General features: G+C 45.8%; 1 protein-coding gene across 4 annotated transcripts in view; it reads right to left on the reverse strand.

Annotated features, from left to right (window-relative positions):
• plxnb2b (plexin b2b) overlaps positions 1-13,021 on the reverse strand; it is a 108,505-nt gene extending 95,484 nt beyond the window's left edge. For all 4 annotated transcript variants that reach the window (XM_028429893.1, XM_028429891.1, XM_028429894.1 and 1 more), the window contains exon 1: positions 12,642-13,021. The gene's annotated coding sequence lies outside the window, so the exon portion shown is untranslated. The remainder of the gene's footprint in view (positions 1-12,641) is intronic.
• Between the last annotated feature and the right edge of the window lie 3,273 nt (positions 13,022-16,294).

The following is a 16,294-nucleotide window of genomic DNA, read 5'->3' on the forward strand; positions in this document are numbered from 1 at the left end:
ATTTAGATTAATGTGCATCCTCACAAAAGAGCATATGACAGTGTGGTTAATAAGCAGAAAACACTTCAGCTATCAGGAGGAGCCAGCAGTGTGAACAGACAAAGATCTAGCTAATGGCCCTAGCCATATCATTTACCGTACAGCTCCTAGCCAGTTGCAGGATCACACACTGGCTCCAAAGGCAGAGAAGAAGGGACACTTTCATTACTCAGGAGATAACATCCTCAGAACACTTTCTACAGGATGAGATTTTGCTTTCAACCCCCACTGTGAATAAGCACACAATTAGTGCATCAATTATGAGTGTGGGAAATTAAAACGCAGGTTATTTAATTCTCTTTTTCCACTTAGTGCTTGGATATAAAGCCCAAACAACACGACCAGTGTAAGTAACAGATGGAGGCATCGGCACTTAACCTCAACAGCACAGGCCTTTCATTCTGTTATGCAAAAAAATTCTTGGCAACGTGACTCTCATTCCCGTTATAAATCAGTAGAACAAACAAGTGATCTATAAATGATGGCGAGAAACCATCTGGCCTTGAGTGTTGCTTGATCTTAACAATCAGTCACAGACTCAAGTAGAGGCGTGCTCTGCTGGCGCACCTATCACACGCTGACCAATGCAATCACCAAAAACAACAAGGCTTTGCATCTGTGGCTGTGCCTCAGTCCCATTAAAAACCCATCTCACCCACTACAGCCACGGTACACTTACTGCGCACAAAACCCATTGCTATAATTGGTTCCACTGCACCCTTTACCCAGTCTGGACGGGCCAACCGGCAAATGCAAAGTACTCTGGAGTAACTGGGAGAGAACCATAGCCAAGTCATGTCTCAGTAACAATCAAGCATGACAGTAGGTCCAAACAGAGACAAGAAGTATAAACATAAAGGCTGATTAAATCAAACAAGAGAGAAATAAGCGATAAAATTCAAAGAAATGAAGGGAATCCAAACGTTGTTTGTTACCTGCAACAGATTGCTCAGGTTGATGATTGTCTGAGTGCAGGCTGCTGGCAGGCCTCTAGATAAGAACCCACACACACACTATCACGCCACGCAAACAGAAAGCGAGGTGTGGTTATAAAGCCGGTTTGTTGTTTCACAGCAGCCGCAGTGAGGGCCGCAACCATGTCATTACACCAGCCAGACAAGGAGAGGAACCCCAGAGCACGGTATTCTCACAGGACGGCGAGAGTGTTTGTGTGAAGATGTTTGACAATGAGAGAACGATAAACAGAATACGAGAGGGAGAAGAAGTTGCCTGTGAATGTGCATGCAAGTGTAACCAAATGAAGAATGTGTTTGTGGAGGTGTTTTATGTTGCATCGCAGCTCAGCTCTGGTTTGAGTGAGTATCATGGAGATGTTTGTCATACCAGAGCACGGTGCATGTCTGGACTGGAATGAGACTGAAGGAAAATGTTAGCAGCCCCCCCAGGGCTCTGTGAGAAAACAAACTGTCTCCCTCTCAAACAGAAACAGTATAGAAAACTCAATAAAATGTCAACAGAATATCAAAAAAAAAAGAAAATCCATCTATGCGATATTGCTAAAGATATCCATGTATTGTATGATATCTGAGCTCATGTTAGCATGCTATCACCCAATAATAAAGTATCAACCTAGCTAAATTCTGACCTCTTGTCAATCATGTTGATCAAATGAACAAATGAAATAGTAAATCATGACTGAGGCTCTTGATAATCAACCATTGGAGACCAGGATTAAAGGGTCAGCCGACTGGCTGTGGTGTGTTTGGCACAATGGTCTCTCTGGCCCCGGCCAGTCAACAACATCAGGCAACATCAGCAGGAAGCTGGTGATGTCTGGTGGTACAGATGTCCACGTTCTGGACAGAGACAACACATGACGTTCTGGACAGAGACATGGAGAACTGGGGGTGCCTAAGACCACTCATTCGTATAAAAAACCTGCGGAGCAGAGGGCAGTAAAAAGTAACCAATTATCACCAGCGAGACACAATGGAAACTCACAATCACTCATAATTGTCTCTTCGTGTGACATGACTGCAGATACGGGAACACTATAATTGATATTCTGAACTGACTTTTGTTAATTAAAGCACTGATTACTCTGCTAAACAGACCCCAACAACCAGCAGCGCAGCACTGCCCTTTAGAAAAGGCACTTGCACAGCGTTAAACCAAATTCCTTTGAGGCCTTCATTTTTGGCAGAGCACTGTTGTCCGGGGATCAGGACGTCCATTGATATGTAAACAAACAGAAAAATGGGAGCGCATGCAGTTTTCATATGAGATAATCCCCAAACCAAGCATTTTTTATTTGTTTTCTCCAATAAATGTCAAGGTTTATTAATTGATAGAGCATGAGAGCCTGGGAGGGGAGAGGCAGTGGGAGCTGTACCACAGTGTGTGGACCGTTGTGATTTCATCCTTCTCTGCTCTCAGAGGGAAACTGATGCCAAACCGTACACCTAATATATATATAACCATGGAAACTGATCTAAATCCTTATGTAGGAGAAGTTTAGGGTTGAGGGGTTTATGGATTAGAAAGGGTGGACACTGAACAAAAGGGGCTTACTGAGAGCTGGTTCTGGGCATATAGGGGAGGCGGCTGAGGACAGCACACTTTAATGGAAGTGACAGTCAGCAGATACGCACCAGTCCCCTCTATCCACTGTCGCTCCCGCCACCTCCTCTGGCGGCCCAGAAAAGAAAAGGAAAATAAAATAAATAAATAAAAAGCCCACTCTTTCCCTCATCTACTGATTACATACAATACACAGTACCACACTGAGAGAGAGAGAGAAAGGGGAGGTGAGAGGGTGGAGCAGAGGTGGGAGGGGGAGTGAAAAGACAGGGAGTGCTGCCGGGGCTTACTTTAGATAGCATGGTTATCAGCAAGAGAAGGAGAGCGAGAAACAAAGAGGAAGTTTACTGGCGTTGTTTTATCTGGAAGGGCATTAAACTGAGAGGCACACAGGGGACGAGGCAGTGAGGGTAGAGAGAAGGACTGTTCAGAGGAAACGGAGAAACTGTCCAAAGTCAGGCAACCTTCAGACACGTCCCGTCTCTATAACTCACAGTTACACACACGGAATCTTTGCCCTTGGCTCAATGTCATCACTGGTTCATGGTCAGTGGCTTTGATAGGAGTCCGGGCCCTGGAACGACTTACTAACGACCCAGAAAGCTGCTCGTCGGGCTATTGGTGCAGCTTGATATGCAGCGAAAGAGGCTGTCACTGGGATGGAAACTGAATGTGGCCTTTGATAAAACACTCAAAGAGGGATAAAAACAGAACTGGAAGTAGGCAGCCCATTAGGCCGCAACAGAAAGTAGGGGAGATAGAGAGGGCTTGGCGACGAGAGCTGGGGGTGAATTTGTGCCACGTACGTGATGTCCTTGACCTCGTCAAATGAGGCTGAGGCCTGCAGTGAGAGAGAGCCTTGGGCACGGCCCGCCAGGTGTGGGCTGGAGAGGGATGAGAAGCATGTCGATGAGGGTACCCCCACCCCCCTATCGCCGCCAAACACACGCATTCAGGCAGTCCGCCGGATACAACTAATCAGAGAACTTAGCCGCTGACCTCTCCACGGGCTCTATACCTTTTAATGAGATCCATGCCTTTGATTCGTCTAGCCGCCTGGAGGGAGAGACGGATCATGCATAAGCTCAGGCACACACATCTACTTTGCCAACTGTAGACGGACACTTTCACATTCACACACAGCTGTGGACACAAAGAGACACGGGCGATGTACACAGCTGAAATAATGACTGCTCTGTAATCCTCAATGGCCAAGGGCTCTCATGCGTGCACACACATGCACAGGATAGGAAGTGGATACACAACGAGGAACTAGTACAACCTCTGCCTGAGAACTAACCCAAGCCAGCAAATCGGCACACACAAGGACGCACGGAACCACACCGACATAAGCTGAGCACAGCTCAAGGACACAACACCCACCTTGTTAGGAGAAGGCCAGGAGAGGTGCAGGTGTGATTGGATCCAGACATGCTTGCTCACAGATAGAATTGAATTATTGATCAGCCAACAGATTGTGTTATAAGGAATTCATAGATTCATGCCTGGGCTTCCCAGCTCCCCGAGGCTGAAAGACGGACTGCATGTGAACTCACTGAACATGGATACGTTTGTGTATTTTTTGTGTGCCCACACGTGTGCCGGGGAAAGTCTTGGGGAAGCAGGCTGCCCTGGTCTAAGTCTGAATTATTTTCTGTGGGCAGAGTGGGCAGCGTGAGCTCGCACTTAGACAAGACAGAACAAGCAGTGAATCGATCAAGCTGGCTGGGGTGATGCATACAGAAGGAAGGCCTCACCCTCGCTGCGCTGAGAGGGCTTTAACTGCTCACACACTGAGTGGCTTTTTCATTGGCACTCAGGCAACAGCACAATCCTCAATCCTTAATACCACCAATGGAAAGAGAGGAAATGGGATTTTTATTTGTCTGAGCTCCACGGGTGGTCTGTTGCTGCTAATAATGCACTGAAATAGAGGGCCTACTTCAGCTTGTGTTCTCTTATTAACATCAACACCAGCCAACAGGAGGTGCATGCCATTAGACAAAGGTAGGACTGTATTCGGTCAGTAGCCTGTAGCACCAAAAAACGTTTCAACACTTCCTCACTGGTGAGGCACAGCATGAGGAAGCGGGCAGTGTGGTGGAAGGATTCTGTGCGCCTGATGCTTTATTTCCGAGGTTTAAACTAGTTCTTCAAAATGTGTCTGAACTTTACACAGTGAGGACATGTCCCCACTACTTCTCCAAAAAACAGACAGATTTATGGTCACATGCTGTGGAGCTACAACACAAATCACACTATGACCAGGTCATAACCAACAAAGAACAATACAGACACAAATGAAATACTAAGTCGCTTTAATCCAGTCCAATCAGAAGATAGATTTTCTTTATCACTTTTTTACATTATATTTACTCATCCTTCTGGTTTTTAGTGATTAGAACTTGTTTATATCTTATATGGGGAACAGATGTGTGATTTTAGCACGCTGCTCAGGGGGGGATAATGTGTTGTTTTCACGTCAGGAGGGTGGAGAGACACATAAAAAGCCCAATGGGAATGAGATGTGACTTTGTTTTTTCCATTACCCAAAGAGGAGACCAACTTTGTATACACAACAAGCACACAGGAATGCGTGACGGCATCCCGACAGCACATAAACACAGAGCTATAATGAGACAGAACAGAACCTGGTCAAAAAATAAAAATAAATAAAAAAAGGAAAGAGATGTAAGCAAATGTGTTTCGCTGATCCCAACAGGGACGACTACAGAGAGATCTAATGGAGGTCTGGAGTGGTGAATAAATAGCTGCTCTGGTCTAGTCACGCCACCGCTTGGCACCGGTCCACAAGACAACAAGTGACAGTGTGACAAAGTGACCCCACTTTGCTTCGATGTGTTATTGCACTTCCCCTCCATATCCAATTGAAACAGGATACGAGTATAGAACGGGGGAAAATGTCTCCTGGTGAGACTTGTGTGATTTGGGGATCCAATTTGGCAGTATGTTTTCTGTAAACAGTGTAACTGCAGCTTGTTTTTAAGAGATCGCTCTGGAGAGCAGTATTAGGCAGTTCACTGTTCAGGGAGGGAAGAGACGAGGTCTTTGGTAATAAGGTTCTGTAACCCCAGCAGCAGATCTACTCCAGCTAATGACTGTAATTAAAGAGCGCAGCTCCAAAGAGGGACATGACGTGGGATCTGCACAGACGGGACGTAGAACAGACGCAGTTACAGCACCACAGGGCTGAGTTTAAAAACTTTCAGGCTTGAACAAATCGGAGGCTGAGTGGTAGGCTCGCATGTGTTATGAGGGCTTGTAAATATTTAGGCATTCTTACAGGGGCATGTGGCGGCGACTCTGATGTCATTTCTCCTAGGTCTATCATTTGCTCCAGCTCCAGGCTAAAAAAACGCAGCGTGGACCGGCTGTAAACACAGATCTGTCAAAAAGGGGAATACTGGGAAACGGTGTTGTCACAGGACAGAAATAAACCGCAGCAAGAAGAAGAAGAAGTTCTCTGCATGACCATCACATGGCTGACCAAATGTACAACGGAGGAGATGAACGCAGATTCCATGTCGACATGATTTGCAGACGGCAGCATAAATTCTCACAACTTCTCCCTTTTTTTGTGTCTAAAAGAGTTGAGAGAGGGAAACAAAACTTGGTAGCTCTGAGGCTGCCCAGATGAGTCAGTGAGGAATAATGCATGTCATCACGGCTACGTGAATAGAAGAGTGAGGCTGGGGGGCAAGCGCAGACACCCAAGACATAGAGCTATGATGACACCTCCACAGATCTGCATTTCAGAAGACAGCTCCAAGCCCCGGGCAGATTTGAAGCACCAGGATTAATATCCACGTAGGCTACAGACACACACCGAGTAAGAAAGGACTCAAATAAAGTTATGGAGCTACAAGAGAAAAGATAAAGAGTCTCTGCTGATAGAGACAGGAAAGGAAAGTATGTTCAGTCATGTGCTTATCAAAACAAAGGCTGTGGGCACCTCCACACTCTTCCCAGCACACGGGTCACGGATGGCTGATGAAGCACAACTAATAAAAAAATTCCAGTTTGTCATCAGTCCTACAGCTCTGTTTTTTTTGTCCACCACGTTACCTCAGTGCAACAAGGTCACAACACAAGATAAAGGCCTGACTCACGCTGAACGGAACGCAACAAACGTGACGGAGCTCACCTACAGTTTGGCAATTCATGCGAGTTATTGCATGATTTGTTTTTGTGCTTATATTCTCATCTTTTCCCTGCTGAATCATGCTGCTGCTGCACCAGGCAGCAAAATCCGATTAGCAACCACACATTTTTAGCAATCGGCGGTCACTTGGAAAATGTCAGTCTCTGAGGTTACGACTGTATCTTTGGCAGTATTATTACTGCTGCTGGAACTGCTGCCCCAGTAAAATGGTCTGTCAGTTTACAGATGAGAAGCAACAGAGCCAGTGGCATTTAACTAGATTCTCAGTAACTTTAACAATTGCTGTATGAACAGATTTTAATAGGTCCCTCTTGGATCAGTTCTGAAAGGCCAGGATACCCACCTCATTTAACAGACACAAGGACGCGATACTGACAAAAAGGATTTCATTTTCATAACAGCATTTCATTATCAAATGTTAGAAAAGCAGATAACCTTTTTCTATACATAGCCTGCACTGATAATAAAGCTTGTGTATTTCAATCTGAACATTGTATTTGATGTATAGACACGCACTCTATCACCTATCCATGCACTGCTGTGAATGAGCTGCATGTGATCTCCACCTCACATTTTCATTGGTAGACATAAGGACCAACACAGCGAGAGTTCTAGGAGGCCTCCCAGCTCCACACTAACAAGCCACACACACAAAAAAAACTTGCCACACTTCACATTTTGACTGAAAGGGATAGACACCCAACCACCAGAAGTGCTGCCACCCCCATGTCCACTTCCAGCTGCCAGCAGGTTTCAACAGATGCCAGAGATAATAAGGACAGCATATGGGTTTCACAATATAATGCTGCTATTTCTATTTTAGAGCTTGTGTTTATAGACCAGTGGGCAATAGGGACCTTCCAAACCTAACCAGATATTTAGAAAATAAAATCTGATATTTAGGGCCCTATGATTTCGGCGTTCACGGAATTGCGGACGGAATTACGGAATTGGCCGATTAAAACAGAATTTACATTTTAACACAGAATTTCGCGGAATTTGACATAATTTGACTGTAGCACTGTTTTCGTGTGTAAGAGGAACGTATGTCCGGGAAAAACTGGAGGGAAGCTAATCATGGAGGCACAAGACTGAGCCCCTCCCCTTTTATAGGGCCCTAGATATTCAAACAGAACAAAAGAAGTAATCTGGAAAGGAAGGAACTTTGTCACAGCAGCACCAATCTCCTGTGGCCAAAAACACCTTATATGACACAGTGTGGCTCTTGTGGGCAAATACAGCGATGAGTGCAGCTGCCCAACCATCAGACTGAAACTTACAAGGAATCAGACAGAGACTGAAAATGCTTAGGTAAGCAAAGCAAGTCACTCTCAGAAGGGACTGTTTCCTGGGTGCTGTTAAACAGTGAAATTATATTAAATTGTGTTAATTCTATATTTACTTAAGACTTAAAATTAATATTGCAAGCTTTTAAAAAAAAACGATCAACCACTACAAAGTGTGTGATTACTTTTTTTGATTGGCAGGCCTTAAAACGAGTCGTTCACGCCGACCGTCCATTTTAAATAAGACTCCATGCGTCTCTCTGCCAGTGAGTTACTCTCCAGATCGATGAGGATCATTCATCTCTGCAGCACAGTTACGCTCGCACAGGCCGTCCCTCGACAGTGTGTCTTTCCACATTATCTTTGCTCTCTCAGGTTGGAGTGACCTTCATCTCCAGCTGCTGCCAGTGCACTGACCCTTCATGCATCTGTCACCCGCCATTCCTGGCTGAGGCTCACATTCAGTACTTCATAATTAATTGCCCGGTGTACGCATGCAAAAAATAAATAAATAAATAAAAAGAAGAAGAAGAGGGCCAATGCTCCACAGCCACTACCACATTAACATAAACCAGCTGGATGTCATATTAGCTGTTAAGCAGAGGTGATAATTAAAAATGATCTTAGCGGGAGTAAATTGGTCAGTTTGAGGATTAACTGTGAAGTGACTCACATGGATAAAAATGAATTAAACCCTCTGGTGCCTTCACGAGGAATAAATGGCACTGAACACACAACGGCTCTCAGTCAAGAACAAGAAAGTGCAGTGAAAATGCATTACAGGTAGAATGAGAGGCTCTACACAGTGCTATTATTCTGTGGTTACTGTAAGCCTAAGTCCATTTCAAACCCAAAGCACTCTCTGAGAAAGATATATCAGCAAGCTGCCAAATCCTGCACAGGCAACTTCAATTTGCACAGAAATGAAGAGTCGACTCATCTTCGATATGTTAAAGTCTGAGAGATCTGAGTCGTCTTTTCATCATAAAATAAGGGAGGTGCACTAAACATCGCCTGCCACATTACACTGATTGAAGCAGGCATGACCGACTTCCCTCTGAAGTGTTTAAATGGATAGTATTTTGATAGCAATACGTGCCAGACTCAATTACCAAAGCAGAAAATAAATTAACTTCCTGCTCTCTTCTCTCCTGCCAATACAAACCACGAGATGAAAGTCTCCGGCTAAGATTCCCCCGGATAGGAATCAAGGTGACCCCTCACTCTCATCATTGCTGATAAGTTTTCAGATGCCTTCCTCTGTGCTGTCAGGCGGTGCGTGAACTTAGGTAGGCAGGTTGACGTGCCTCTAGTAAGCATCAAAGGCTCCTATGATATTATATGTTTTAAACAGTCAGTCCGTGTGCCACGGGGAAGCAGGCGAGGGGAGCGTGACTGAGGCGGATGTCTGCGTTCGGCATCCATCACTGGTTTTCAGCCCTCACATTGGCACCTTCAGTGCTGCAGACAGCTAATGCTACTGTTGTTCCCAAATGACCTTTGAACAGCAGAGATCATGATTTCCTCTGGGCTAACTTTTTTATTATTAGTATAGTGGCCGCCGCCGACTACTGAAAACCTCATATCACAGCGCCCTCCCCTCTCTTTCATCAAAGATGTCTCACTTCCTGTGCTGAACATCCTGCCCACCGAGCAATTAAGGCCGCTCCCTCCCCACGTGGATCATTTAGCCCTTTCAGGAGTGTGAGCGTGTTCACAGTATTCATCATGTCATCTCCTACTCATGCTCTACAACTGGAAGGAAGGGTCACAATGCTTAAAAGGTGAAGGTGAGGGCAGAGGAGCAGCAGTGAGTGAGTCTGCAGCGGTGTGGACTTTGGGGTGGAAGGCAGTGTGGGTTGAGGAAGTATGAAGGTTGTTTCAGAGGTAAAACCCTGCTGAGTTGTACATGACTATAATGTCTGAGGCTGAAGTGCTTTAGTTGGGAGCCTGCAGACAGACCAGGTTAAAGCAGAGAAGCAGTAGGAGGTGCTCAGCTGGTGGTGCCGAGTGTAAAGTGGAATCTCCTACCACTGAGCCTGCTGCTGGGGGAGCACAGACGAGAATTAGCATGATCACACATCTGTAGGTCTGATAGATGATTCTTTCTGATTTCAAGGGCATGTGAGAAAGGGGGAAGTGGCAAGGGTTTCACGTGTAAAGTGCAAACAACACAACACCACGTGGGACTGAGAAAGGAATGCTGCCGAGGGCATGGTTTAGGACAAGGCCACGGAGTCCAAGGGCAAGGGTGGCATCTGTAAAAACCCAGCGGAGATAAGATCAGAAATCCACCTCAGCGTGACATCCCGTCATCACAGGATAATCCTCAGACATGAAAAGACGAGCCCATTTCCAATCTAAAGGAAATCTCTATTCCCCAGATTCTTCAGCTGCCTAATGCCAAGCTGACACACCCTCCAAGCATCTGCCCACACTCCACCAAAGCCTGTGTGTACCTTAGATAAGCAAGAGGAACAAGGGAACACATATGGATCCTTCACATGCGTACACACCTGTTTTTATGAGCAGTTAGTTTACAAAGTCCACTCTGGAAATGTACAAAACATATCCCGCCTTTTAAAAGTGAAAACGTCTAACAGGCAAAGAAAGCAGGAATAAAGGGAGATTCGCTCTTAATTTAAAAATGATCCACCTGCACTGACCCAGTGACACACAGACTCTTCGTGTATCTTTTGGTTTAGTGCTGTGTTTTTGTCTGTATGCCGCAGACAGGAGGCATGGGATTGCCTGTTGCCTGTGAGGATTATGGTTTTATTTTCAAAATGAAAATGACAGAAGTCAGTAATCCAGCACAAAGGAAACAAAAGAGACTGCGGATGAGTTTAAATTCATGTGACCTCAAAAAAATATTGCCAGACTCTCTGAAATGTGACGCGTACTGCCAGAGTTTTAAGAGAGAAAACACACTCAGAGACAAACAAACGAAAAAAAGGACAGGATGAACTTCAGCTCACTGAAAAAACTATGTAGGAGCTTAACATCTGAACATCTGAGTGCTGGCAGTCATTCACTGCCTCCACTTGTCAGCTGGTCAGAGGCTATTTTACTGGGTCCAAAAATCTCATCACAAAGTTTCATTTTCAGTGCTTTCCAGTCTATTACCCAGGAGGGGGGGTTGTTTCCTTGTGTTACAGGCAATGAGCTTGCTCTCACATCTTTTGGATCATTCTTCTGAGTCCTCACTAACATGATCTGAATGAGACATGATGCCTCACATTCACTCGTCCTGGGAAAGAATAAAAAAGTGCATCTATGATGATGAAGAACTGTGCTGCGCTCGTCTTCTTCACCCTTGCAGGGAGCGGGTAGAAAGCATTTATCACCACTCTCCTCCGCACAGATAAGGTGTCTCTATTTATTCAGAGTAGACGAGATAAACACTGAATGAAGCATTGTGGGGCAGAGAGCGGGAAGAAAGAGAGGTGCTGGGCAGAGGGGAAGGACGAGGGGAGCAGCTTGGTTTTCAAATGCTTGTGTGTGTCCATGTGAGCAGATGGCATCTATCCGGAGACTGGAGGCTGACCCCCTTGCTCTAACCCCTTTTCCAGCCAACACCAGTACCACCAGCAGCCTCTTTTCCTGCCTTCACGTAACCCCCACCTTCCCACACTAATCCACTCCTTACCACCAGACTGTATAATGTTATTTAATGGGAATAATCCCCCCGGAGATTGGAGCATCTTTACATACAGTAGGTCTGTTTACAAAAAATAAGATAAAAGGCTGATTTAGAAAAGGCAACAAGGCAGTACAGTGGTCTGCTGGGGGCTGCGCCAGGGACCGGGAGACACAGACTGACAGCATTGCACAGGAGCTTCAACGGGGGACATGAATAGAGCTTCTGTCTCCTTGTTCTCCACATGAGAGACAAGACAGGGAGAGAGAGGGGGGAGAGAGAGAGGGAGAGAGAGGGGGAGGAAAAAATACAAACAAACAGGATGCTCACTTCTGCCCTCTCAGATGCTGATGTACAGCCCACTGTCCAGAGGTGAGGGACACAGTTCACATGCACATGTCTCTCTGAGGCTGCCTGTGTAAAAAGGGGGACAGACGAGACAGACGCTTCCTTGTGAAGTGAGCGCGCAGATGCTGTTAGCCTGTTATGAAATGTTGCTTTTAAGAAAAGAGAATGAAGGAAAGAAAGAAAGAAAGAAAGAAAGAAGGAAAGAAAGAAGGAAGGAAGGAAAGAAAGGAAGCAGCGAGCATGTCTTCAGGCTTTTTTTCTTGCTACAAACAATCAGCTGTTGAGTCTGAGAACAGCAGGACAAGTTTGCACGCAGGCAGTCATGAGGGACCTGAAGGCTTCTCACCATTCACAACAAACAGCCCAGCACCGTGAAGGACGAGAAGTGTCTCAGCGTCTGATCATCCGTCCTGTTTCGTCTGCGGCGTATTTTTATTTTACGGCCGCCGCGGCGGGCACGCTTTACGCACCCGTGCCGTCTCAGCAGGGCGTGTAATGGGCTATCCAAACTTGGTATTCTTATTCACCGCGCTCTGAAATGGATCCTAAACAGTCCCAGACCCCCAGCCCCTGCTCCAGCTTCTGCTCCCCCCACGGAACTCACCTTGGAAGGAAAAAGCAGCGAAGAGAGTCGAACAGTCCGAACAGAAGAACCCCCTGATGAGATGGTTTAAAAAAGAAAAGCGTCCGTGAGCAAGTTCACATGTTACTCTCCTCACGCGTCCTGTGAGGAGGAGGAGGCTCAGGAAAAGGCACTATTCCGTCACAAAGCCGGGATACTGACCGAAGCCCCGTTAACAGGCGACACGGACAACTCCTCAACAAAAGAGTCTCTGCTTGGATTATCAGGACTTTCTCCACGCCCAGGTGCCGAGTCACATGGTCCTCTCCAGGTGTGTGTGTGTGTGTGTGTGTGTGTCTCCAGGAGCAGCGGCTCAGTTGGCAGCAACACACCTGTGGGATGCGCTCACACGTTCGCCTCGACTGTCATGTCGTTTGAAAACCGGGAGGTTGTACCGAGGGAGGAGGGGAGGGATGGATGGGAGGAGAGAGAGAGAGGAGGGGAGAGAGGGAGAGAGAGGGGAGGGGGGAGAGAGAGAGAGAGGGAGAGAGGAGGGGAGGAGGAGGGGGAGAGAGAGAGAGGAGGGGAGAGAGGGAGAGAGAGAGAGAGAGGAGGGGAGAGAGAGGGAGGGAGGGGAGGGGGAGAGAGAGAGACACAGAGAGGAGGGGAGAGAGAGGGAGGGAGGGGAGGGGAGAGAGAGAGAGAGAGACGCGCGCACTGAAGAGGATCGAACGCGACCGGGAACAGAGAGAGGAAGTAACCCCCCCACACACACACACACATTCCCAGCCGCTGTGTGTGACACGCGGGAAGTTGTGAGTCTTGTGAGGAGGAAGGACCAGTTGTGTGTCGTCTGTTCGCCGACGCACCAGAATATTTCTGCGGGCGGAGGGGAGCGATGCGCGGTGTGGTCCGGATCCGTCAGTCGGTGTGGGGGGGGCGGTTCCAGCTTTAATATAATATTCAGAAAAGCTTGAATATCAAATTAATGCTTTTAGCTTAACACAGTTTATAAATATATATATACTCAGTTACATAATTCTGTCAAGTCACCGCTTACATTTCCTCTCCCAGAAAAATCCCCATATGGATTTATAGGAGCACATTTACCAGGTGTGTGGGGTCGAGGGGTTAATAGTTTTATTTTATTTTTATTTAAAGGGCACCCAGTTGGCCAAAGTAATTTTCTGTTTTATCTACAAATATATTGATTTTACTGAATGTTGTTCAGACCTTTGGCACCAAAACAACACAATAAGGACTTTTCTCTGCTCTCAGACTTGTGCGAACAGTTTGTGCAGAGTTAAAGCGCCTGTGCTGGTTCAATACCAGGAAGCTGATGCAACAATATGGAATGCAGCCATTGTTGGTGTTATTAGCTCAACATGTGCTTTCCCTAATCATGTCACAGTGATCCATGTGCGGAAATGCCCCGTAGAGCCAAGTCACCGTACCCGGGGCGGATGGAATTCTGGGTACACAGCATCATGTGTAAATGTGAACAACAGCTCTGAGCAGGTGCTCACAAAAAATCCACTCCACAGTCAGAAGTATGAAGTGTCTATCCAGAAACGTGTCATTCAGTTCACTCAGGACGTCCCTGTGGACAGCTTCTGTTGACGTGGAGGTCTGTCAGTTTTCCAGAGAGAGAAGATGCACGGCTTGTTGTTATTTGTTGATCCTCATCCAACAAGTTTCCACCGGGGTGTCAGCAGAAGTCTCACCGTCAGCGACTACTTTAAACCAAGCTGACAGTAATTGTAAATTAGCTGTCACTACAGACCCAACGCGCAGCACATCTCTTATATTTTAAGTGCCTGAATGTAATGATGTTAATTGCACTCTCCCTGTTAAACAAACAAGAAAATAAAAACGTCTGGTATTCCATACAAATGAGCTCAGATTAATGCAGAGAGAGAGTGAATCCGGGGACACTGCCTGTTTTCAAAAACCACTCCTCATTTATTTATATTTCTTCCAGCCTCATTTGACTATGTCCTTACAAGGGCTGCATTAGTAGTCATTATAACACAAATTATTGGTGTGCCCGCTGTACCTTGGCTGCTGAATCGTTAATCACAAGAAGTATAATTTTGTAGCTCTCCAATCTAGCGAACTTTCAGAAAGTGCAACAATCACTCATTACCCCGTGAATATGTAAGGACCTTTAAATCAGCCATATGTGTTGCTCCTTTTATCCAGGGCTTCACACATGCTTGACACGCTCGTGATGCGAGGGGGTTAAGGGCGGCATTGATTTTAGATATGTGCCATATGTGTTTAAGTGCTACTCAAGCTTGATTGGATCAATCACTGCCCAAGAGCTTATGTGAATAGCTTATTTTTTTGCCTCGGGGCCCTAATATCGCATAACACTGCAATTTGGCACGCTAAGTTTTGTGACGCCGTGTCATGCCGTGTTGCGTGGCTGGGTGTCAGTTTCTTAAGTGATTTATAGGCATGCAAATGAGGCTGTCTGTTGAACGAGGGAGCTGTGCTTGCCTTTGCCCAGTGGGCCCTGGAGGAGCAAAAGCTGGAGACTGCGTGGGTGTGAGTCAGTCCCTAACTGCTGACACAGGCACAGAGCTGGCAGAGATTCACTGAGCAAGATGGGGAGATGGCCTTCACAGGTCCTCACATTGACTGATGAGATCAAGAAGAAAGTAGGCCAAGCCAGACAAGTGTCAGGCAAACAGACACCCGGAGACAGAGCGAGGGAGACAAACACACTCCAATCACACATAGAGCTGGGAGAGTGGAAAGTGGCGGGGCAGAGCAGGGTTGTTTTGGGTCTGAGTTCAATATGTCTAAATCTGTTTGTCTAAAGAGTAATGAGGCTGCTGAGTCTGAGAACATGCTAGCCCAGGGGATCTCAGTCGTATAAGGAAAAGGCCAAGTCAAGGCTCTCCACATTCACTAAACTGGAATAGAAGTTCACTTTGTTACAGCAGATAGCCTGAATGTGATGACATTTTGATCAATGCGCCTATACCTTCCCGCCGCTCGCCTTTATGTTGCTTGAATAGTGATGATCTGTTATCATGCTGGTGTCAAACAGAACCATTCGTCATACAGTGTCCCTCAGCGGGGTCCAGACAGTAAAATGTTTGACTATCAACGTATTATACAACCTAATTTATGACACAGCATTTCAGCTGTCCATAATGATGTAGTGGTCATATCACATTCAAGGTTCATAGTTCAAAAAGCTGTTCGCCGTGTGGACAGACTGCCCTCTGTTGGCCACAGTGTGTATTGTTTAACAGCATAATTAAAGTGTTACACTTTAAATCTGCAAAAAATAAATATTTTAAATAAATATTCATACTTCATATAATGCAGTTATATCCATAGAATGTCTATCAATTCACATTATGTGTTTCATACATATTATATTGTTACATATTATATTTGTTGTAATGTCCCATTTGAATATTAAAACAGCATTTTTACTGTATTACACAACAATGAGAGTGTTGTCATCAGTGTATTTACATTTGCACATTAAACAATAAAATAATTGTTACAATATACTGGACTTCATTGTTCTGCACTGCTGTGTATCTTGGTGCATTTTACTGTTTCAGTGTAATGTAGCAACAGACAGATAGAAACAACACTGATAGTACAGTATACGTAGTGTATGTGTAGTGTATGTGTAGTGTATGTGTGGCACTGAGGTGAGGTTCATATTG

Source organism: Parambassis ranga, chromosome 19 (assembly GCF_900634625.1).
Source record: "Parambassis ranga chromosome 19, fParRan2.1, whole genome shotgun sequence".
NCBI classification, from domain to species: Eukaryota; Metazoa; Chordata; class Actinopteri; family Ambassidae; genus Parambassis; species Parambassis ranga.